The sequence below is a fragment of the Macaca fascicularis genome, chromosome 12, assembly GCF_037993035.2.
Source record: "Macaca fascicularis isolate 582-1 chromosome 12, T2T-MFA8v1.1".
Classification (NCBI taxonomy): domain Eukaryota; kingdom Metazoa; phylum Chordata; class Mammalia; order Primates; family Cercopithecidae; genus Macaca; species Macaca fascicularis.
This window is the reverse complement of record NC_088386.1, coordinates 39,825,275-39,851,325: the sequence shown is the minus strand read 5'-3', so window position 1 is coordinate 39,851,325 and position 26,051 is coordinate 39,825,275. Positions and strand designations below refer to the sequence as shown.

The 26,051-nt window shown below is 39.1% G+C and overlaps 1 protein-coding gene across 43 annotated transcripts in view; it reads left to right on the top strand.

Moving 5' to 3' along the window:
• Positions 1-357: 357 nt before the first annotated feature.
• GTDC1 (glycosyltransferase like domain containing 1) overlaps positions 358-26,051 on the top strand; it is a 376,361-nt gene continuing 350,667 nt past the window's right edge. For 42 of the 43 annotated variants that reach the window (XM_074009034.1, XM_074009028.1, XM_074009012.1 and 39 more), the window contains exon 1: positions 358-485. The gene's annotated coding sequence lies outside the window, so the exon portion shown is untranslated. Of the gene's footprint in view, positions 486-15,223; positions 15,422-26,051 lie in introns of those variants that run through there. The other variant, XM_074009008.1, reaches the window with a different exon arrangement.

The window sequence follows — 26,051 nt, the reverse complement described above, 5'->3', positions numbered from 1 at the left end:
CGAGGTCGACCTAATGAACAGCACAGACCTTCCAGAAGGAAAGAGAAGGTGACTATGCGAGCTTAGAACAGGACTAGTAGGTTGGGGAAAGAGTACGAAAAAGCTGAAGGGGCGGACAGGGTGCTGACGAAATGGGAAAGGGCACGCAGGGAGGTGGGGAGCACAGCGAGGCCGGGGGACAGTGGGCAGGTGCGAGGAGCCTAGCCCGCGGGCCAGGGCGCAGCGACTCGCGCGGGCGGGAGCGGCCGCTGACTCACTGACCTAGCGCCCGCAGAGTCTGGGCGGCGCAGAGAGGCGGAGCCTCGATTGCGCGGGCGGGCCGAGGGGCGGGGCCAGCGCCTGACGCGCCTGGAGGCCGGGGCGGCCGCGGGCCGGGAGGGGCGGCGGCATCCGCGGCGGCCGCGGGGGAGGGGCACGGCGTCAGCGCGTCGCCGGCTGGGCCGCGCCGGTGGCCAGGAGGGAGAGACAAGGAGGAGGAGGAGGAGGTGAGTAGGCTCCGGGCTGGGGAGCCGCGCGGGCCGGCGGGGAGGCGGGGAGCGCGGCCCCTCCCCTCCCCGGCGCCCGCCTCGCGGGGCTGCGCTGCGCGGAGTTCCCAGAGGGGCAGCAGCAGCGGCTGCGGCGCGGGGAGCCGGGGGCGGGGGGTGTGGGGGAGGCGGAGCTGAGAGCCGCGCGCTTCCCGGGCGCACGCGCTGCGCTCCCTGCGCCGCCGTCCGCACCGCGCTCGGAATGGGGCGTCCAGGCCGTGGCGTTTTGTTCCTTCTGCAAACTGGTCGTGTTCGAATTGCGTTTTCTTGGTGCCTACACGTCGTGCGTGCTGGTTTTCGCAGCCCGGCGCTCGGCTTCTTCCTCGCGCAGCCTGCAAGGACGGGTGGGGGCACGTCGCCCTCGCGCGGGAGAAGGGAGGCCGGGTGCCCGGGTTGGCCTGAGTTGGCTAGGGTGCTTCGCCGACCACCAGGCTGCCCGGCGCTTGGCCCCTTGCAGTGCGAGCCCCAGGCCTTCCTGAGGGAAACCTTCGCGTCTGGCTTCTGGTCGCCCTCAGTTACCAGACCTCACCAGCGTCCCACTCCCCTCTGCCAGCCGAGTGTGAGGACCCTCACTGTGCCCCCCATCCCGGAATCCCTCGTTTGAGGATTAAGCACATAATTTCCCATTTTTATCGGGATCCAGACAATCCCATTCTGTCCAGGTGGAAAGATTCTCTGAATTTAAGTCTTGGGAATCCAGCAGCGAAATTTAACCTTTAGTCCCGAAGTAGTTTTTTTGCCTTCTCCCGCACATACAACTTTTAGAGTCTTCTGACAACTGCTGCATTAGGTTATCTTGAGATTCTTAAGTTAATGCCTTGAGGCGGTGTGATGTGAGGTTCAAAGAGAAGGCTTTTACAGCTTTTCCTCCACCTGTATCGCAGTTTGAAATGGAAAACGTGAGTTGATGATGATTTTCCACACGAGATGGATTTCAGTTTGCAGCCCCCGGCTGCCATGGCTCACGTTGGTTATTTGGTGCCTACCCCTGAAGTTGATTTTAAAGCTGAACATTGTGGTAAGGTAAAGGAGCTGCTGAAAAAGAAGTTCAGTACAATTCAATAGAGCCATTCTATTGGCTTCTACTAACCTGTTTAACCTTAAGCTTTAACCTTGACAGGAGTTTCATGTAGGAACGCACATACTAAGTGAAATACTGAATTTTAATTAGTGCGTTCCAGGTCTGATTTGGATTAGATTCTTCTCGGCTCCCACTCCCTTTTGGTATACATTTTCCTTAGGGTCCTGTACTGTATTAAATGAAACAGTTTTAGTATTGAGGGTCACGAAACTTTCTTTGACATACTTGAAAACAATGAATAGGTAAAATCTGAAGCATAATACTTGCAATAAGGCAGGAAATAGTAAATTTTTTAACATCACGTTTGCAAAGTTAAGATGGCTTCTTTAGTCTTGATTTGAAAATTGTGTTGACGTTTTAATCTTATGCATCACAGAAGTACAGAATTTTCGATGTGTAAGGGACTTTAGTAGTATAATCCAGTCGCATTATTTTATAGAGAAATTAAGAATCGAAGGCAGTTTCTTGATGAAATTTAGCAGGAGCCGAATAGAACTAGTTGTCTTAATTAAGTAAACACTTACCTAGGTAATTCAGACCTCTTCTACTAAAGTTTGTTTGATTATGGCATCTTAAAAAGCCAAGTAATTAACTAAATTTAATTTTTTTTCTTAATTTATGATTTGGACCCATTAGACTGATAATGCCATAAATTGTTCATAGGAAGTATTTGCATTCTATCAGTTTAAACATTACTTTCCAGTTTTTTCAAATTAGTAATTATCTTGCGCTTCAAGAATCGATTCATATTTTTGATTCGGATAGCCTACGTCACTTCTAGCAGATTGGTATTTTAAGAGTCTTAGAGTTATGGTGTATATAAACCTTGATATCGTCATGTGTCATTTAATGACAGGTATGTTCCGAGAAAAGATACTTGTGGGAGCATCATAGAGTGTACTGACACAAATCTACATGGTATAACCTACTGCACACCTAGGCTATGTGGTATAGTTTATTAGTCCTGGGCTACATCTCTGTTCAGCATGTTACTGTACTGAATACTGTATCTAAACATATCTAAACTTAGAAAAGGTACAGTAAAAATACGGTATTATAATCTTACGGGGCCACAGTTGTATATTCGATGTCTTGTTGACTAAAATGTTATGTGATGCATGACTATCACTTAGGAAGGGAAATCCTATCACATGTAATAATCTAATTCCAGCATGCCCAATCTCACATTTCAAAGTGGGCCTCAAATGCATGAGTCTTGAAGTTCTTGCTGTGGTGAGATGAATTTTTTGCATCCCAGAGCACAGTGTTTAGTGTGGACATTTAGTAAATATTTGTTGGCCTGTGTGCACTTTCCTGGTAGGCGCTTCGTGAGTTCGGCTACGTCCTGCTCATCTGTGTATACCCATTTTCAAGTGTAGTGGATACTCTTTAAATGCTTATGATCTTGTTGGGCTTTATCTAATTTCTGAAGGTAGCAGAGTGCCAGGAAGTCCTGAATCATGATATAGTAAACTTGAAATAACTCAGTTCCTTTTTTATGTTGAACCAGATAACTCTGTTAGGTTGAATTCCAATATTGAAAGAGGTAGCAGGTGTCAGATTAGAAAAATTGGGGGAAGAAACTTAACAGTGTGAATTTTGTTCTTTAACTTATGTTAGTCACTCTGATATTGGGAAAGAACATTACTTTAGTAATAGAACACCTTAGGTGAGCTAAAATACAATGTTTCCACGAGAGCAAAGTGTGACAACATGAATTGAGTGACTCTCTTGATTGTTACCATAGGCCACATTTTACAATCTTGGTTTTATTTTATAAGGATGTTTTTCAGCATATAGACCTTTGTAAGGAACATAACTTTCAGAGTTCAGACTACCTTGGCAAATTGTCTCAAATGATATTTTAAACAGTTTTAGGTTGTATTTGATATATTATGCTTCTTGTTGGTGTTACATGAAGAACACTGTGTATTCTTTTTCTTGTATTCTTACCTCTTCTTCTTCTTCTTTTTTTTTTTTTATGTCAGAATAGCATGTTTTTTAATTTTAGTTTTTTTGAGGCAGAGTCTCACTCTGTCACCCAGGCTGGATTGCAGTGGTGTGATTGCAGCTCACTGCAGCCTCCGCCTCCCTGGTTCAAGTGGTCTCCTGCCTCAGCCTCCTGAGTAGCTGGGATTGCAGGAATGCACCACCACACCTGGGTAATATTTTTTGTATTTTAGTAGTGATGGAGTTCCACCATGTTGGCCAAGCTGGTCTCGATCTCCCGCCTTGGCTTCCCAAAGTGCTGGGATTACAGATGTGAGCCGCTGTGCCCTGCCTGGTTATTTTTTTAAAAAAACTGAGGAAAATTTTCAAGCATTTCTCTTGGAAAGTACAAACCAACACTCCATTCTTTAAATTGCCAGGGTAAAATTTGGGCTGAGCAGATGCAGAGCCAATTCCATAGGATGATTCCTAGTTGAACATGTAGAGTCATAGAGGTAATAGCCTTCCTTCATAGGGATGTCTTTGAACTGCTTTCATTTTTTTTTTCTACTAGTATTATTACTGAAAGCAGTTGTACAGTAGAGTAGGATGGTGTTTAATTTATAGGAAGCAAATCAGCTCACATCTATTGTTGCTGGTTCTGATGTCAGTCCTAGTCTGCCTGGCCTACTCACTGCCAGACCAGTTTCTTCTATTCAGACCGAAGATATTTTAAGACCTCTGTCACCTACAGGAAGGATCAGGAATTATTCTGGTGCCCTGAGCATCCATTGCTCACAGAGTATGCTGTCTCACCATATCCTTGGGAAGTACTCAGTTTGCCTGCAAGATTTTCATTTTTAAAGCACTTTTCTCATACGGAGTTTTGAAATAATGACAAACACCTTAACTAAGTGTGTGTGAGGTATCTAGAATATTTCAAAATAGTTGTAGATGGAGTTAGGATATAGAATCAGACAATTAGTAAGAATATCTAGTGCTTTTTCCCTATGCTCTGTAGGATCACACAAGTCATTTAAACAGATGATAATTTTTTTTGAGTATTTAAAAAATAACCACAGCCGGTGTGGTGTCTCACGCCTGTAATCCCAGCACTTTGGGAGGCCAAGGCTGGTGGATCACCTGAGGTCAGGAGTTCGAGACCAGCCTGGCCAACATGGTGAAACCCCATCTCTACTAAAATACAAAAATTAACCTGGCATGGTGGCACGTGCGTGTATTCCCAGTTACTCAGAGGCTGAGGCAGGAGAACCGCTTGAACCTGGGTGGCAGAGGCTGCGGTGAGCTGAAATCACACCACCGCACGCCAGCCTGGGCGACAGAGCGGGACTCCATCTCCAATCAATCAATCAATCAATCAATCAATCAATAACCAGAGAAGCAATTCCACACATAACCAGAGAAGCAATTCCACAATCTTTCCTTAGTAAGTGATAAATAGTCCATAGAATTTATATTTCTTGGGTGGTTTCTTTTTGTATTCCAGGTCCTTTGTGGAACTGGAACCTTGTCTTAAGCCTGTTTAGTCACCCTAACAGGTTGATCTCCTCTCCTTGCTATCTCCCTACCCTTAGGGAGCCAGGATCTATTCTTATCCATAGGTAGGTGGTTGGGGTCTTGCAGAGCCACGATCCTGTGATGCTGCTTTCTGGACTCACACTCACCAGACTGACCCTTTAGATACTGAGATCTAGACTCCGTGGCTGTTATAATTTGAACGTTTTTGAGGGTCAGCTTTTCATTTGCATCAGGGACTCTAGGACACCCTGGATTCATCCAGTCATGAGTTAGAATGCCTTTCCTGACTAGCCAGCAGTTGGATTCTTTGCTTTCTTAGTGGAGACACTTAAGGGTGTCTCCCATAAATCAGTGATTTTTATGCAGTTTCAATGGTAGCTGGTTATTTTCAAGTGTTTAATTTCCTGCCTTTTTCTTCTCTTAGTTTTGAACTTTCATTTGATCAGGTATTGGGGTTCTCAGGACCCCGTATTTGGGTTCTATTTGCTGGAGTGACAGAACTCAGGGAAACACATTTACTTGTTTATTATAATGGATATTGCGAAGGCTAAGATGAAGAGACGTGTGGGGCAGGGTATGGGGAAGGGGCACAGAGCTTCCATGTGATCTCTGAGTGCACAGCTCTTTGTTCAGTTATCTGGAATCTCTCTGAACCCAGTTTCTTTTGGGTTTTTGTGGAGGCCTTATGACAGCATTCCTTCCTCCAGGGTGTAGAATGGGATATTCTGTGGGTTGGGGGCGAGGCTTGGGAAAAGCATTAAGAGTCCTGTCTTGGGGCAGGAGAAGGTCAGAGGCTGTCCCCTGAGGCCTAATACACCCAACATTGTAGCAAAAGACTGGATCAAGGGCTGTGGTAGTTATGAGCCAGGAACCATGCATGGAATCTTCCTCTCTATTTCTCTCATCTTTCTTTCTCTGTGTGGTGTATATAAAACATCATAGGTATCTATTACACATTCCTTGACATGGTCATTATTTGTCTTTACATCTAGACCATGTGTACCCCCGGGTTGGAACTGAATCTGTGCAGTTCCTGGAGGTGTCCTTAGCACTCAGTACAGTGTCTGGCACATAGCAGGTGATAAATATAGATTAGATATAAATTTCTCCCAACAATAAGTTCTGTTATCAGTGTGAGAAGCCAGTGTTCATATAGAAGTTTAAAATTAATTCAGGAAACTTAGATGTTTCATTGCCATCATTAGTACTAGAGAGTCTGTGTATTTTAAATTATAGGCATATCCATGTAGAAAATGGCATCAGTCACCTGATAGGATATTTAATTAAGAAGAAAAGGTATATAATTTTCACTGTGTTGTCTTGTAAGGCATTGGAGATTTCAGTTTTTCGTGAATTTGATTAATATGTATATATTATCTTATATTTCTTACAATTAGTTTTATTATGAAGAGTTGAGTTTAATGGCCCTATTTTTGTTCATTAGTAATTATATACTAAAGCGTAAATTCTCATTAAAAGGCCCTTAAATGCCTGCTCGTAAAAAAGAGAGACCTCTTTGATTTTGTTCTCTATACGATCCCAGTTATTGTATTGAGGCAAGTCATCAAACTCTTTAGTGGTCTAAACCTTTAATTTGGTTTCAGAACAGTAGTCATGTATTGAACACCCAAATTACCAAGTCTTTAACAAGTAATGCAAACACTCCGTATTAAAAACGTAATGACCACAACTTTTTTTGTAAAATTTCTTATGCTAATTTTTTAAAGAGGACTTTTGAATTAAATTTCTCGTGAAGGCCAAAATCTTACACTTTTAATGGTGGGAGAGTGTGTGTATATGTGTAGAGGCGAGGGGGTGGTAATTTTTGTAGTGGTATTTTTAAGTGGACAGTTTACTAATTATGTTGAGGTAAACGCTTTACAACTCTAAAAGGAAAACTTCAATTATCTGAATGAAATGAGGTACATGAAATTAATTCAGATAAGTGGGAGAATCTTTGGTGTAAATGATGCATGTCAAGGGATGTGACCTCAATCTTGATTTTTTTTTTTCTTTTTTCTTTTTCTTTGTATCTGTCAGCTGCTTACGAGATTGTGATTCTTTTAGGTCATGTTAGGAATCATTGATGGGGGAGGTAAAGTTACTCTGTAGTTTTGTTTTTTCTTTGCTACATAGGAATCCAGAGTGTGGTATTCTGTGACGAGTATAATTGCTCATCTCTCCCCTGTACTGCCTGCTGTTTTAGGTGGTACACCACAGCCTTCCATTTTGTCACCTTCCTGTCAAACGTGTGTGGGGACTCCTTAAGAATACAACTTGTTTGAAATTAAAGCCACACTCCTTTGTCCAATCTCAGGATGTTTATAATTCCTAAAAGTTGAGTTACAGCAGGTTATAAGAGCAAATTGAGGTAGATGAACCGTGATTCCTTCTCTGTCCTCCTTTGAGTTTAAATATTAAGCAGCTATTTTGCAGTGTAGGCCCTTAAAATAGAAACAAAGGGTTGGGGCATGATGCCTAGCCTTTATAGATCCTAATTTGAAATGAAAATTTTATGGATCGATTAGAGTTTTAGGAAAATGATTATCTGCTGCAAATTACTAAGGTTTGCAGCATTCCTGGGCTCCTGGCATCTGAAAGCTATTGTGTAATCCGTTGAAAGCCTGTGTAGGTGTGATGACATTGTCTTCTAGGCTTTTTTTGTTTTGTGTTTTTTTAAATGGAAGCAAGCTTGTCTCAGCCACAGAGATGTGTACTGGCACCTTATAAGTGAATTTACTTTTTTCTGTATTCAGAACACCTGAAAACATGGCTCTTTATTTTCAGTGTGCACCAGCTTCCTTTTCACCTCTTGGTCTTTAAGATACAAGATGATTCATATCTTGATTACCTTGGGTAGGTGGGTATGATATCAGCAAGCTTTGTATCCGGACCTTGTGAGCAATCCCTAGGTCATTGCCTGAGACCTTCTTAAATATATGCAGGCAATGTGACTGCAGATTTTGGGTTTCACAGTCAGTCTAGATTGATTTTGACTCTGGGGCCATTTATGAGCAGCAAGCCTTTGCGGGGAGTTAGTAACTGCTCCAAGTTTCAGTTTTCTCATATCCCGTGGGGTGATTAGTCTTTTTTAGTGTTGTTGTTGTTGTTATTATTATTATTATTATTTTTGTAACTTAGTTGTATTAATCTGTTGTCGTATTCAAATAGTGTGAATTAATGAACTATCTAGAGCATATCATTTTGAAAGAAAGTAGGTTTTGTACTATTTAAAGACAGAGGTAATCAAATTAGTAAAAATCTTTCCAAATAGAAGTCTTTCTCAATAGACTTTAAAACTATATAAGACTCTTGTAGTTATCAGTTTATTTATATACAAATAATACACTCCTGTGTGGTATAGCAAGACAGAGTATGTATTGTACTCTGCAGTCAGACAGACTTGTATGTGGATGATTCATCACTTGGGTAACCTTGGGCAGGATACTTTACGTATTTGATTCAAAGTTTTAGTCTGTAAAACTAGTAATGAAGATTTAAAGAATAGAGATGTAAAGAACAATAAAGGAGGCCGGGTGCAGTGGCTCACGCCTCTAATCCCAGCACTTTGGGAGGCCGAGGTGGGCGGATCACCTGAGGTCAGGAGTTCGAGACCAGCCTGACTAATATGGTGAAACCCCATCTCTAATAAAAATACAAAAAAAAATTTGCCGGGTCTAGTGGTGGGCACCTGTAATCCCAGCTACTTGAGAGGCTGAGGCAGAAGAATCACTTGACCCCAGGAAGTAGAGGTTGCAGTGAGCCGAGATCATGCCATTGCACTCCAACCTGGGCAACAGAGCGAGACTCTGTCTCAAAAAAAAAAAAAAAAAAAAAAAAAAGAAAAAAAGAACAATAAAAGGTAATAAGGACAATAAAAAGGTGGTTGTGAAGACTTAAGAGGAAGGTATGCAAAATACTTGATTATGCCTGAGTCCAATAAATACTGCTAGTTGCTGTTGTGACCTTGGACAAGTAACTTCACCTTTCTTCATCACAGGTTTCCTTATCTGTAGCATAAGTATACAACTAACTAATAGGTTTAGTATGAGGATTAAATGAGATAGTACATGTAAGTGCTGACCAAATATTAATTACTATTGTTGTTTATATTTATATAAACAAATTAGACCAATTTTGATTTCAAGAATTTATACACATATATAGTATATTTATTATATGGGGGATATTCACTATGGATTTGGGGATGGTGACTTATTCATAACTTTCAGTGTTTCCTTGAGATGACAGTTCACAAATTGTGGTGTACAAATCCCCAGGGATCACTGAGAGCCTTTCAGGAATGTCCATGAGGTAAAAACCGTTATCATAGTAACACTAACTTTTTGACTTTTCTACTGCTTTGACATTTGCCCTGCTGGTATAAAAGCAATGATCGAAGAAACTAAGCATTCTAGAAATTAAATGGCAGTAAGACCCAACTGTGCTAGTAATCGTAGTATTCTTCACAGCTGTGCATTCACAGAAAAGAGAAAAAGCCACTTTCACTTAAGAATGTCCTTGATGAAGTGATAACAATTGCTGATTTATTAAATTTTGACCCTTAAGCATACTTTATTTTAATATTTGGTGTGATGAGAGGAAATGTGCAAAAAGCATTTCTGCTGCATATCCAGAGTACACTGCCTGTCTAGAGGAAAAATACATATGTCATTTTTCTTTTTGAGTTGCTAGTGAAACTAGCCAAATTTTGCATGAAACATCATTTTTACTTGAAAGAATGAATACCAGACAAACTGTGATTATTCAGACTTAGAAATTTGGCAGTCATTTTCTTGAAAATGAACAAAGTGAGCCTGTCACTTCAAGGAAAACAACTGACAGTATTGTTGCCAATGATAAAATTCAAACTTTCAAGTGAAAATTAAAATTTTAGAAAACTTGTGTTACCTGCTGTGCTACTGTCAGCTTCCCAGTACTTAAAAGATTTTCCTGATGAGATGGGTGGTGATTTTAATGAATGTTGAGTTTTTGCCGTTGTATGACGAATTGTGTCAAGATTTGTAATATCTATATAACTCCATGAACCAATATTTTCAAAGTGACCAGTGTTATAAAATTATGGGTGAAAGATCTTTTCAAAAAGCAAGTAACAGAATACAAAGAGGTCGTATGTATGAGATTCCATATTTTGACTAACCCTTAAGAAACTCTTACTTGTCAAGTTTTGGTGTAGTATCAAAAAAGAACATCCACAGTTATCTGAATGGGCTATTAATACGTATACTTCCTTTTCTCTCACTACATATTTGTGTGAGGCCATTTTTTTTCATGTAGCTCAATCAAAACAACATAGCACAACAGATTGAATGTAGACACCAGCATGAGAATCCAGCTGTTTTCTATTAAGCTAGGCATGAAAAAAATTTGCAAAGCTTTTATAACAACATAATTTTTTGCACAAAGCTTTTTTCTGTTTTGAAAACATTGTGTTTTCCTAAAATGTATTGTCTTATTACATATGTTATCTTATTAAGTTTTTAAAATAAATTGATAAATACACTTTTTCTTGTTTAATTTCTAATACGGTGAATGTTGATAATTATAAGCCACATAAACAGAAGCTCTTGGGAATACTCAGTAATTTTTAAGAACACAAAGTGGTCCTGACTAAAGAGATTGAAAACTGTTTCTTTAAGGAAAGAAGGCCAGGTTCATCAAATGAACACAGTTCTAAAGTTTTAATTGTTTGAATATTCCTTTGGAATATGGAGTTAATATGTCTGTAGTTTCTTTTTCTGGTTATATCAGTGGACTGCTGTGCCATTTTCCAAATATTCAGAGGGTAAGAAGGTTTTTGTTTTTAAAATGGATGCTACCTGCATGGTTGCCATACCAAATTGAGATATGGTTAATGGTCATTCTTTGTCAGCCTATTCACAGTTGATACCACTCTGTTGGTTGTGAGATATACCTGTGGTTTCAGAGCTGTTCACCATGGCCAATGACTTCAGGATAGTAGTGACTCTAACTTTGCAGGACAGGCAGGAGGATTGCTTAAGCCCAGGAATTTCGAGTCCAGCCTGGTCAACATAGCCAGACCCCATCTCTACAAAAAATTAAAAAAAAAAAAAAGAATTAGCCCAGTGTGGTGATGCACACCGTAGTCCCAGCTACTCGGGAGGTTGAAGTGGGAGGATTTCTTGAGCCCAGGAATTTGAGGCTGCAGTGAGCTATGATTGTGCTGCTGCATTCAGCCTGGGTGACAGAGTCAGACTCTGTCTCTTAAACAGACAAACCAACAAACAAGAAACCAGTTTTCTTTGAAGTCCATACACTAGGCTAATCCATCCTGACATTTTTTTAAGCTATTTTCTAGTAACGTCAATCTACAATTTATGAGTGAATTAACTATCTGCAACAATGTAATATGAATTACAGATGGGTTCTGTAGTGCCATTAATAGTATGAGCGTTTCAGCCTCATAATGGACTAATTAACATCTTTTTGTGTGGAATTATACTTTTGACTTCTAGAAATCTAGCTAAACACATTTCTCTGTTGCAGTCCAGCAGTGACAGGAAACTCTTCTTTTTCCCTCACAACAGAAACGGGGTTGTTTAAAGCTTTAGTGATAGCAAGAGAGGCATTTTGAAGAAATGCTCAAGAGACACAGATATCTTGGGCATCCCACGTGGTGGTGGGTGATAGGTAACGCTTTCAGATGAAGCAAGTATAGAAACTTTGGGCCAAGTAGCAGTGGTGGAGGGAAAAAATGGATATTCTGGATACTACTTGGTTGGGGGGGTTGATATATTCTCTTTTGGAGCAGATGCTAAAACGTAAGAGATGTTTTAAGTTGGGTGTTGCTAAGTTGGGAAATCCATCTATATAGATAAAATTTTCTTGGGCTCTTGTTATGTGAACTGAACTCAAATAACAAAAAGACAGGCCAGTTGGTAACATTGAAGAAGTCTTTGGCCAGAAGTTTCAATGTAAAAGGAAAGTGATGAACTTCAGGGGCAATCGTGACCAGGAGGAACAGTAGAAGCCAAGAGGAATGTTGGAATATGCAGACTGTTCACAGGGCCCCAAAACAAATCCACCGTTCAGGAAGGCTGTTAGAGCAGGGACAGAACTGATGATCAGCTGGCATAGTTCAAAGAATGCTGTGACTCAGCCCCTTGCCCACATGTCTTTGGCAGGAAATACTGCCAGACTAGACTGACGTCTAGTACAGGAAGTCCATTACAGAGAATGGTTGATATAAAGCAGAAATTCAGAACCAGGAGAGTTTGGGGACATGGAGCAGGCCAATGTTGGAGAACTGGAATTTGACCTGAAGGTGAACTCCTTGTCTTCTTCCTGCCCAAAGTCAATATTAACTCCTTGGATTGAGGCAAAACTGAGCCAAGAGGGAGGCCAAAGTGACTAGAACTGTCTGCATTGTAGTAACAGGTCTGGCCCAACAAATACTTTCAGTTGAATGCATAGAAGTAAGACAGGAAAACATTATAGTCTTTCCACTTAGGTTCTCCATGTAACATACAGTAGATATCATGTTACCTACTCACTAAAAAAATAATCTAGGCGAGGGGTTTGCAAACTTCTCCTTGGAAAGACCAGGCAGCAACTATTTTAGTCTTTGTGGACCCTATGGACTCTGTTGCACCTACTCAAGTTGGCCACTGTAGTGTGAAAGCAGCTGTAGAAAAATACCTAAATGAAAGAATATAGCCATGTTCCAATAAAACCTTATTTATGGAAGTGGAAATTTAACTTCATATAATCATCACATGTCACAAAATATTAGTCTTCTTAAAAAACCTGTTTTCAACCATTTAAAAATATAAACTCATTCTTAGATCATAGATGTACAAGAACAGGTTGCATGCTGGATTTCAGTGCCCAGGCAATAGATTGTTGACCCTTTTCAGGCAAATAAATTACTATCAGTCATGATGCTGAAAGCTTAGCAGTGCTGAAATAGATGTTTTCTAGGACTATGCTATTGGTGACACTGTCTTATTTTATAGGTGACACTGATGATAAAAATCCATCCAAGAATTTAGATGTGACATCTGCAGCAGGTTCAAATCTCTCAGCTATAAGACAAACTGGATACTTCCTAAGGATTGCCATCTATTATGCACAGAGCCAAAATCCGTTACTGAAATTGTCTGGGTGAGCCGCCTGCTGGGTCCAGTGATGCACTGGTAGACAAAGGAGTTGAAAAAGAAGTTTGGCATATTCTTTGGATGACTGGCAGAGTGTGACACCAGTATGGCACCAAGCCCTACTATGATTCCAAGGACTTCAGGACTAAATATATATATATGAAAAAAATTTTTGGTGGTATTGGTTGGTGGTGTTCAAGTAAATTTGAGCTTTACTTGGGGAATGTGTATTATATTATCATTCCATAATGTAATTGCTTTAGTAATCAAGCTTTAAAGATCTTATATTTATGAAACTCATATAGTTATCACCTTTTAGTATTGGGTTATCTCACTCTAAGGGAAATACAGTAAAGAAAAACGTCTTTTGACTAAAAGGGTTGATTGCAGGACTATGATTTTTGTGTGAAAGTGTTTGCTTAGGGGATTCTTGAAATTTTGCCTTCATCTAGAGTATTTAAAATGTTTCTGTTTGCAGAAAGCTATTATACTCGGAATTTTCTAGGAAAACGTCCTTTTCAGTGGACTCTTCAATAGTGAAATATCATACTGTACAGTATTAGTGTGCATAGAATAGTTGAATTCATAAATTAATATTTTTGGACCTATTAACTAAATTAAATTCACTTAAAATGATTTGACAAGCAGGTATGAACTGAAAATAAACCTATGTATTTGTATTTTTTAGAAGTATTGAATCAGAAGAAAACTGGAACATCAAAGTATTCTCTGAACCAAACTGATGTTTTATTTGGTTGAGAGTCCTTGCTTTTGGTATACTATTTATACCAGTAATAGAGGATTTGAAAGCAGTGCTGGGAAATGAAGTGTGTGGATTCTCTCAGTGTCGAATTCCATTTTTTCCCTCAGTGAATATTTAACATTTTTAAATCTTAGCATTCAACAAAAACTCTACAGTCTAGATGTAAACCATAGATTACTTTGTATATAGCATGTACAGTTCATCAACAAACAGTAAAGGTTCCCTCATGACTTACCTTGAAATCTTTATTCAAAGCATATACAATTCAATTTGTCATTGTGCCACTGCCACCACTGCATGTTTTTGGTCAGAGTGCAGTGCAACTAACATCGCCATCCTGCTAGGAAAAAGACCTGCAGGTTGCTGGATAGTGGAAGTTGCACACATCTAATTTACAAGTCAGATTAGAGATCAGAATCTTACAATAGCTTTATGTGGAATTGATTTCATTTCATGGTTTTTAAGCTGTTTTTTCATTGAAGCAATGCCTGTAACTGAAAGACAGGTGTGTTGTAGCATTTGAATACCTTAAACTCTTTTGAATCTGGAATGAAAGGGATGTTCTGGATTCTAAAACTCAGAGATTTTGAATTAAATGCCATCATTCATTTATTGTGCCATAATTGAACTACCTTGAGAACTGAATTTGGAATTACTGTGGTTAATATTTGGAAAGCTTTGCCATTTTAAAATATAATTCACTTTAGGAAGGACCACAATTGTGTGCGTGTGTGTGTGTGTTTATTTAAATAGAGCAGCAGGCACCTTTTTACCTTATAGATAAGGTAAATTTAATAAGAATTATGTGGTTTTTAACACTGATATCCCATTCTATTTAAGAAGTCCATTGTGGCCTTTCTGGAAGCCTTCAATAAGGGGAAAGGGACAATGAATAGAACACTGTAGATTGCAGTTTATGTTTTTCCTTTTAAGGCAAACCATTTTCAAAATATAATAATGCCAATGAATACATAAATCTAGATTGATAGATTGAAGTTATTTTAAGTTTACCTGTGTATATTAAAATTGAGAGCCATCTCATAAAAGTGAGTACAAAAAGTTGTTCATTTTAGAGTGTATAGTGTCATTTAATTGAATTAGAGAACACAGTTGCAAAAACACATCTTTTAGATGGTTCTTGAGCCATTAATTGATTTGTTGAATATAATCAAGAAGAAAATTCAGATGTTTAAAACTAGTTTTGTATCAGGTCAAAGGAGTATTTAGCTTTATCCTCCTCCACTCCCTTGTCTGGTGAGTTCTCATAAATTGCTTTCTGAAATGACAAAACATTGGGATTTGGAGAGCCTTGAGAATTCATCAGTTTTATCTTTTTCTCCAGTATGTTTTACAAAGGTCCCATTTAGTCATGATATTTATAGGATATGAGGAAGACAGTGGACTTTCATGGACTCCAGAAAAGATTTTGGAGAAAAATTTATGTAAGGTAAGGGTGTAGTAGCTATACATTGCTGTATTCATTTTATTGTTCTTTCTTTTTTGTTATTGTTACCTTGAAGATCTTGTTGCATACCAATTTACTGTATTCATTTTAGTATAGCTGTGACTATTTAAATGGGTTCCTTTCTAACCTTCCTTCTAACCTCAAAATCCCTGGTTAAGGCTTCTTTTCTTTAAAGAAAGTCAGAGGTAATTTTTTGAATGGAGAAAGTGAGGCTATTCCAGACATTGGGAAATGAGTGGAGTATGAAAGGGAGAATGAGATCTAAATGTGTTGTGATAGATAGTAAGATCGTACATGAACACTCTATTTTTGGATTGAGAAGGGTGCTAGAGTAAGTATATCAATGGAATAGAGTGGCTTGTTATCGTTATGAACTGTTTAGTGAAAGTCTCCAGTATGCCAGACACTGAGTAAGACATTTTGCATAAATTCAAAGTCTTTCCAAAATCTTGAAAGCAGGTGCAATTATCCCAATTTCCTTACGAGGAAACAAGTTAAATGGTGTATACACAATCTTAGAGTAAGAATTGAAATAGAGAATCCTACAGCTAGTGGCTCATTTTGTGCAGAGACCTTTTCTTTCTGGTGATTGTCTGATAAGTTATTAGTAAATAGAAAAGAAATCTGAAAGGCCAGCATACATGTAGGAAGATTTTAAGATTAACAGCTTTTAACATGAGTGACTTCGTGTTGGTGTTGTAGAATGACATTGGAGCCTCCTTGAGAAGCAGTGACGTATTTGCAGACATATCTGGACACTAGAACTCAACCATCTAATGGGTTGCCTTTATTATTAGTAAAGTATTGTATAGCTGCACTTTCAGGTGTAAGTGATGCCATGGTACAAAACTCATATACGGAGGGCAGGTGATCATGAGCTACCAAAGAAACTGGTATATATCATAAGCTGAATTGGATCAACTCCAAATAGAATCTGTAGAAAAGTACTTGAAAGAGGACTGGTTCAAGCAGTCATCTGATACAAAGCTGACTACCAAACTTTGGGATGCAGGGATGATAACTGGATAATGGTGTCATGAAGCTCATTAAAATGAGAACTGTAAGTGTTTACAGGCTTTATAAGCAGATATATGCAGCTCTGTAACAAAATACCGTCTTGGAAAGGACACTTTCAGCCATTTGGTTAGGAACAAGGCCTTAGCAGCAGCACTTTTTTTTTTGTTTTTTTTTGTTTTTGTTTTTTTTTTGTTTTTTTTTTGAGATAGGGTCTCACTCTGCCCAGGTTGGAGTGCAATGATGTGAACATGGCTCACTGCAGCCTCAGCCTCTGGGCTCAAGCAGTCCTCTCGCCTCAGCCTCCTGAGTAGCTGAGACTACAGGCATGTGATAACACCCAGCTAATTTTTTTAGTTTCTGTAGTGATTAGGTTTCGCCATGTTGCCTAGGCTAGCATTTTTAAATGTAAAAGTCAACTGTGCAGTAGGGTGTTGAAGTCAAATGATCTGGTTATGTTTTTTGAGGTATAGAGCAAAATGATATGGGATATTTGGCTTTGCTGTTTGTCCCCCAGGAGGAGTGAAGTAAAGCACAGCCAAGGTGATAGATAGTGTCACGGTGGAGCCTAAATGTGGGTACTGTGGCACCTTGGTGAGGGATGTGGTAATGAAGACAGGACAGGTGAAAATGAATGAAATCATGAACTCAAAATGTTAGGGTGAAAAATACTTTTCTAATTGTTTGAAAATACAGAAAAGAAAAAAGCAAACAGGTCATAGGCAAGCAAATAAGACAGTTGGACAGAGGTAAGATGTAGGAGGGCTATTCAAGAGTGAAGTACAATAGTCCTAGAAAGTTTTACTCAAAGAGGGAGACAACTTGGGAAGAGAGAGCAGAAAAATGATTTAGAAATAGATGTTATTGAAATATGTGAGTGAGCTGCTCAAAGACTGCCAGGAGACAGAGAAAATACTAGATAAGAAGGAACAAATGATCTTGAATATGAAGTTGTATTCCTATCTTATGGTGGTCAAAGGTGACCGGCTAGTTCAGGTAATGGCTTCCCAAGAAAAGACCTGCTGATTGTTGCTATTTGTTCTGTGAACATTTATGGGTATTTCTATAAGCCAAACTTATATCTTATGATACTGGGTGACTTGGATTTGTGATTTAGAATCTGACTTAGGCTGTAAGTTTGTTATGATTATTATCCGTATTATTTTCAGCTTTTGGGCAAAAGATTACACTTTACATTAACTGGCTATCCTTGCCATCGTCTAGAAGTAAGATATCAGATGTGACTTTAAAAATTAACTTTATGGACTGGATGCGATGCTCATGCCTGTAATCTTAGCCCTTTGGGAGGCTGAAGTGGGTGGATTACCTGAGGTCGGAGTTCCAGACCAGCCTGGCCAAAATGGTGAAACCCCATCTCTATTAAAAATACCAAAATTAGCCGGGGATGGCGGTGCGTGCCTGTAATTCCAGCTACTTGGGAAGTTGAGGCACAAGGATCCCTTGAACCCAGGAGGCGGAGGTTACAGTGAGCCGAGATCACTCCACTGCACTCCAGCCTGGGCGATAGAGTGAGACCCTGTCTCAAAATAAATAAATAAATAAATAAATAATTAAAATTAACTTTATGGAGTATAATTTATATCCAATAAAGTGAACCATTTTTTTTTTGAGATGGAGTCTCGCTCTGTCGCCCAGGCTGGAGTGCAGTGGTGCAATCTCCGCTCACTGCAAGTGCCGCCTCCCGGGTTCATGCCATTCTCCTGCCTCAACCTCCCAAGTACCTGTGACTACAGGCGTCCGCCACCGCGCCTGGCTAATTTTTTTTGTGTGTTTTTAGTAGAGACAGGGTTTTACCATGTTAGCCAGGATGGTCTCCATCTCCTGACCTCGTGACCCTCCCATCTTGGCCTCCCAAAGTGCTGGGATTACAGGCCTGAGCCACCATGCCCGGCCGTAGTGAACCAGTTTTTAAGTGAATTTTGACATGTGTATACACCCATGTTAACTATCCCCCATTCAAAAAATAGAACATTTTATAATCTCTGAAAGTTCCCTTACACACTGTTTTATTTATTTATTTATTTATTTATTTATTTATTTATTTGAGACAGAGCCTCGCTCTGTCACCCAGACTGGAGTGCAGTGGCATTATCTCTGCTCACTGCAAGCTCCGCCTCCTGGGTTCATGCCATTCTCCTGCCCTCAGCCTCCCGAGTGCCTGGGACTACAGGCAGCTGCCACCATGCCTCGCTAATTGTTTGTATTTTTTTTTTTTTTTTTGAGACGGAGTCTCGCTCTGTAGCCCAGGCTGGAGTGCAGTGGCCGGATCTCAGCTCACTGCAAGCTCCGCCTCCCGGGTTCACGCCATTCTCCCCCCTCAGCCTCCAGAGTAGCTGGGACTACAGGCGCCCGCCACCTCGCCCGGCTAGTTTTTTGTATTTCTTTAGTAGAGACGGGGTTTCACTGTGTTAGCCAGGATGGTCTCCATCTCCTGAGCTCGTGATCTGCCCGCCTTAGCTTCCCAAAGTGCTGGGATTACAGGCATGAGCCACTGCGCCCGGCCCCCTTAACGCACTTTCTATCAGGCCTTCCCTTTCCTCATCTCCCCACAGGCAGCCAGTGTTCTGATTTCTATTTCCATAGATTAGGTTAGCCTGTTCTTGAGCTTCATATATATGAGATGATAGAATATATACTCTTTTGTATCTGACTTCTTTTCCTCAACATAATGTTTTTGAGATGAATCCATGTTGTTGCATGTATTTAGTGGTTCATTCTGTTTTGTTGCTGAGCAATGTTTTATTTTATTGTAATTTGTTTACCATTCTTCAGTTAATGAGCATATGACTGTTTTTCTATTTATTGGCTATTGCAAATCATATTACTATAAACAGAATTTTTTATAAGTCGTTTTATGAACATGTATTCCATTTTCTCTGGGTTAAATACGTAAGAGTGAAATTATTCTTTTATAGGATTGGTACATTTTAATTTTATAAGTATATGTATAACTTTACATGTATAACTTTTCCTAAATGGTTATACCCATTTCTACCATGCATTGTTAGTTCGAGTTTGTAGATGTCTGTGTTTTGTACTAAGAATAAATATTGGTTTGTACTAAGTGGTTCTTAGAAAGCCAGAGAGCCTGTAGGAATATTCTTCATGTAATAGCTGAAATCTAGTATATTTTAAAGATACATCTATTTTTTTAAAAAAGCCCTAATGATAATAAGATTGATTATTAAGTGTGTATGAAATTATTGATAAGTAGATATGCAGTTACTGACCTGGTTGGTTGCACAGAATTTCTCATTTTCATTTTGCAGGTAGCCTGTTTTAATCTAGATTCTAATGTGGACATTTTCCATTGTAAACAGTTGACTCTTCACAAAATGTATATTTAATTAAATATGAATAATATTCATCTTTAAGGTAAAATTTGTATGACCAGTTGAAGAATCTCCTTTTTTCTTTTTCCTTGATATGTTTAGTCAGTACTTTCCCCCTCATGTTTTCGTAAATCTGTATTTCACATTGAGTTGCTTAAAATGAGAGGTCTCATAATAGGTAAGTGGTAAATGTGGGGGGATTATACACTTTTGATAATAGAATGATGACCAGGAGTTGTTTGTTTCAGTATTTTTGCTACAGCTCCAAAGCTGAAACCAAAGGGTAGTAAGTAACCCTGCTTTCTAAAGAGGGATGTGGGGCTTAGTGAAAGAGAGTAGACTTGGTTCACCCACAACACCTGTTTCCCGCATATAGGAGAAATTAGAAGAGAGATTAAAAGTGTCATTCAAATGGAGCTGTTAATCTAGTGAGGAGTTAGTTTTGTGATATTTCTCTGTTTCTCCCCAAATGGACCTTTTGTTTCCAACCCAGGATTTGGATTTGTCTGCCAGAAATGTAGATTGATTATGTAATTTGTCTAGATGTTTAATGAGCTGCAGAATCTTGTTTCCTTATGCTGCAGTGGCACCTTCCAGAGAGTTTTTGAGAAAACGTGATTGTAGTCCATTTTCACACTGCTATAAAGAAATACCTGAGACTGGGTAATTTATAAAGAAAAGAGGTTTAATTGACTCACAGTTCTTCATGTCTGGGGAGGCCTCAGGAAACTTACAGATATGGCGAAAGGGGAAGTAGGCAACATCTTACGTGGTGGCTGGCGAGAGAGAAGGACGAGCAAAGGAGGAGCTTGCCAAACACTTACAAAACCATCAGATCTCGGGAAAACTCACTCACTATCATGAGAACAGCATGGGGGAAGCCATCCCCGTGATCCAGTTACCTCTCACTGGGTTCCTCCCTTGACACCTGGGGATTACAATTACAATGAGATTTGGGTGGGGACACAAAACCTAACCATATCACATGACATTTCTGTGAGTTGGGAGCACACTTGAACATAGACTTGTTCCTGGAGGGGAGGAGAATGACTGGAGCTAACTGAGATGGCATGTTGAGTGAGAGAGCAGTAGGTGGAGGAGTCTGCATGTGTCCATCTTGTGTGGTTAAGAAGGCATGACTTTTTTGTGGTGCAAGTGGTGATGGTGGGAGGTAACCAGGCTTGAGTTATCTGGATGGATCCTGCCAAGGAGGGCTGCTTGCCATGTGAAGGGACTGTGGGCAGGATAATGGGAGGTTAGCCTAAGAGTGTGTTTCCCAGCTGGGTGCAGTGGCGCATGCCTGTAATTCCAGCACTTTGGGAGGCTGAGGCCAGAGGATCACTTGAGCCCAGGAGTCTATGGCCAGCCTGGGCAACATAGTGAGACTCTGTTTTTATTCCAAAAAAAAAAAAAAAAAAAAATGTAACTCTCACAATAGGGAACTATGCAAGATGGAGGGGTCACCTTTTTGCTTGCTGTAATTGATAACCCCTTTTCTGTGAAGTCACTTGAGAGTGACTGAGAAATAATGGGCCTTGTCTGGGGTGTTGAGAGATAGAAAAGTGAGTTCCAGAAAAGTATGTTGAAAGCATATATTCCATTGAGTTCAGTTCACTTGACCAGTTTTTTAGTTTAATAAGATTTTTGTTCAGTTTAGAATAAACATTTAGTGAGTGCTTAAACAGAATATGTAAGGTACTGTTCTAGGCATTTCATGAAAGGCAAAGATGATGGTGACGTTTTCTGTCCTCAGGGAGCATTTGCTTTAGTGTAAATAGCTAAAGTTAATTCGTGACAGAATTACATAGGTGCTCTAAATGTGTAAATGGCAGTACTATGGGAATTCGGAAGTAACAGTGAATGCCACTGGGGTTCCGAGGAGTCTGTGGAGGAGGCCAGCTTTGGGCTGGATCTTGAAAGAACAAAAGGATATCAAGTAGGAAGAGAGGCATTCTGGCATGAGGGAACAAACAAAGCCATGGAAATGGGCGACTGAGAAGAGGTAATTCTCATTGGAAAATGATAATTTTACTTTTTAAATAATGCTTTCAACCATCAATTAAGCTTGCCTGCCTATGTTGTAATTCCAGTTGAATCTTGGTATTTTTATGTCATCTTTGCAGTTCTCTAGTGATATGTAATGTGTCTTCCTTTATGTGTGCATTATCAAGTTGGAAACGTTACTCACTTTAGAACCTGGATGGTTATAAGCATCAAAACCAAACTTCTAAGTCTAATCACAAAGTCTATTACTTTCCCTGATTTAAAAGAGTAAAATGTAGAGAAGATGATGATTTTTACATATCCTAAGAAGCACTTGGCAGAGCAATTAATTTCATAACAAGTGATTGTTTTTTAAAGCTCTCTTTAGAATAAGAATGAGTATCTTGATGCTAGTGTCACTTTTAAATAGCTATGGCTCTAGGAATGTGTCTGTTCATGTTATTATCTTAAATACACACCTTATCTATCCATATTGCTGTACTTCAGATGTGAAAGTAAAAATAAAGGTGTGAAGTGCCTAGCAGACTTGTATGGATTTATGTAAATCAGAAAACACACAAACAATCCATTAGTCTCAGTGCTGAAGCCCTGATGTATTAAAATCAAGTATGGATTATTTCCTAAAAATTTCACGTACACACATACCATCATATCCAGTGATTTACTTTGCCAAAAAAAAAAAAAAATCTTTTTTTCTCTGAACTCTAGACACACATCCAGCTGTCTTACGACATCTGCATATGGATATTTAAAGGAATATAAATCTTAAAATACTTAAAACTGAGCTGATCTTTTTACCCAAACTTGTTTCATCTTTAATCTTCGCCATCTAAGTCCATTGGTGTTACTCAGACCAAGAATGTTGGAGTCATCACTGGCTCTTCTTCTTTCACATTCACAGTTTATCTGTCAGTAGTTCATGTTGACTCTACCATGAAAATATATTTAGAATTTGAATCTCATCACCTTTCACTCCTTCTACTACTACCTGGCCAAAGCCACTATCATTTCTTACTTGGATTATTTTAGTAGCCTCTTGACTGGTCTCTCAGCTTCCTCTCACAACCTGAAACCCAGCACGTCAGTCTGGTCTTCGTACAGTATCCAGAGTATTTAGGTTAAAACAAGTTAAATCCTGTCATTCTTCAAAGCTTCATTTGTTTTCTTTTTCACTCAATGTAAAAGGTAAAGTCTTTGTAGTAGCTTATAAGGCTTAAATGATATTGCCCCCTTTGCAACCTCATTTTTTGACTCTCTACCTACCCTTTATTCATACCTCAGTTTTTGACTCCATTTACTATCCCCCATTCCTATTTGACACCATATTGTTTCTGGAATAGCTGGCCTTGGGGCTTCTGCATTTGGTATTCCCTCTGCTTGTAATGCTCATCCCCCAGATGACTGCTTAACTTATTCCCTAATCTTTCTTGTGTCTTGAGATGTTGCATCTCTAGTGAGACCTTCTTTGGCCATCTTATTTAAAATGTCCCTCTCCCTGCAACTACTTTATATGTCTCATTTGCTCTTTCCCAAACCAACTTAACTGTATATTTTGCTTTACTTTTTATGATCTTTTTCTTTCAGGATGAAAGCTTGATGATTGCAAAGTATTTTATGTTTTGTTTACTCCTATGCCATCAGACTTGGAGTCATTTCTGGCACACAGTTGGCACTTAATGCATAATTGATTGAATGATAAAAGACCATGAAAGATTTATTACCTAGGGGTTAAACCTGTAGTTAGGTTGATTTGTCTTTTATTGATATCTTTGGGGAATGATGCTATTTCCAAATGGCTGAATGTTACTTCTTTTTAATTAAATCATATTTATTGGTATAATTTACATATAGTAAAATGTGCTTATTTTAAATGTACAAGTTAATGTTTTGACAGATTTACACATTCATGTAGCTACTACTCTAATCAAGGTACAGAACATCTCCATCACTTCAAAAGTTTCCTTGTGTCTGTTTGTAGTCACTCCTCTCTCATCCGCATCTCCAGGCAACTAATGATCTGATTTTAGTCGCTATGAATTAGTTTTGCCTGCTCTAGAGTTTCAAATAAATAGAATTATACATTATATACTCTCTATAGCATGATGTTTTTGAGTCTTACTATGTTATTGTGTGTCTCATTAGTTTGTTCCTTTCAGTAAAGAATAGTGTTCTGTTGTATAAATGTGCTCACAATTTGCTTATCCATGTATCTGTTCATGGACATTTGGGGCGTTTACAGGTTTTTTGCCTATAGTGAATAACACTACCATGAGCGTTCAAGGTGTGAGCCTTTGTGTAAATAGGCTTTGATTTTTCTGGGTTGGTTACGCAGTAGTAAGATTGCTGTTTTATATGGTAAGTTTATGCTTAACTTTGTAAGAAATTGCTTTGAAGAACTATTTTCTTCAGTGATTGTACCATACTCACTAGCAGTGTATGGAAAAATTCTAGTTGCTCCACGTTCTAGCCAGCACTTGGTATAATTCTTTAAATTCAGACACTGTTGGGTGCATTCTGGTATCTCCTTGTGGTTTTAATTTGCATTTTTCTGATTACCAGTGATGTTGATATTTTCATTTATTCATCGGCCATTTATATAACTTCTTTTGTGAAATAGCTGATAAAATCTTTTGTCCTTTAAAAAACTTGTTTCTTGTCATTCAGTTATAATAGTTCTTTATATCTTTATATATCTAGATACAAGTTCTTGTTAGATGTTTTCTCTTGGTCTGTAGAATAAGTGTAGTTTATCGACATTTTCTTTGGTGGTCTGTGCTTACTTTCTTCCTTTTTTTTTTTTGGTAATACCTAAGAAATCTTTGTGTTTTTTTTTTTTTTTCTTTTTTTCTTTTTTTTTGAAATGAAGTCTCACTCTGTTGCCCAGTCTGGACTGGGATTACACGTGTGAGCCACCGTGCCTGGCAAATGTCTAAGAAATGTTTGATTAATACCTGGTTGTAAAAGATTTTCTGTGTTTTCTCCCAAGAGTTTTACAGTTTTGGCTTTTACATTAGGTCTCTGATTTGTTTTGAGTTAATTTTTGTGTATAGTGTGCAGTAAGGATCAAGGTTTGTCTCTTCTATATCCACCTGTTCTTTTCCTTTGAATTACCTTGAAACTTTTGTTAAAAATCAACTAATCATGGCCTGGCATGGTGACTCACGCCTGTAATCCCAGCACTTTGGGAGGCCAAGGCCGGTGGATCACGAGGTCAGGAGTTAAGACCAACCTGGCCAACATAGTGAAACCCCGTCTCTACTAAAAATACAAAAAATTAGCTTGGTGTGGTGGTGGGCGTCTGTAATCCCAGCCGCTCGGGAGGCCGAGGCAGAAGAATCACTTGAACCGGGGAGGCAGAGGCTGCAGTGAGCTGAGATCGTGCCACTGCACTCCAGCCCAGGTGACAGTGTGAGACCCTGTCTCAAAAAAAAAAAAAAAAAAAAAATCAACCAATCATTTATGTGGGTTTTTTTCCTGGACGTTGTTATATTGATTTGTATGTCTGTCATGCCAACATCACACTGTTTGTTCGGTAATAAGTCTTGAAATCATGTGGTGTGAGTTCTTTTTGTTCTCTTTTGAAATTGTTTTCACTATTCTGTCTTTTCTATTTCCGTATCAATTACAGGATTGGCTTGTACATTTTTACAAAATACTTCTAGGAATTTTAATTTCCATTTTGTGAATTCAGTGGATCGGTTGGGGAACATTAGCGTCTAAATGATTGAATTATTGTAAACCATGAATATAGTATATACCTCAATTTAGTTATTCTTTCATTTCTCTGAGTAATATATTGTAGTTTTCAGTGTGCTAATCTCTTGGGTCTTTTATTAAATTTATCCTAGGTGAATAGGATGTGAACTATATTTCTGAATGCTTTTGAAAATGCTGTTTAAAAAATTTACAGTTTGTCATTGTTTCTATACAGAACTATAATTGATTTTTATATATTGAACCTTGTTAATTTAATCATTAATGCTTTTGACTTTTTTTTTTGTGAATTCCTCAGGATGCTCTATGTGTATGGTCTTGTTAATCACAAATAAAGACAGTTTTATTCCTATCCAATATTAGTGTCTGTTACTTCTCTTTCTTTACGGCACAGATGAGGACAGTGTTAAAGCACAGACTAGGACACTGTTAACATTGCACTAGTCTGTGCAATGTTAAATGGAAGTGGTGAGAGTGAACATCCTTGCCTTGTTTCTAATCTCAGGGAGGAAGCTTTCAGACTTTCA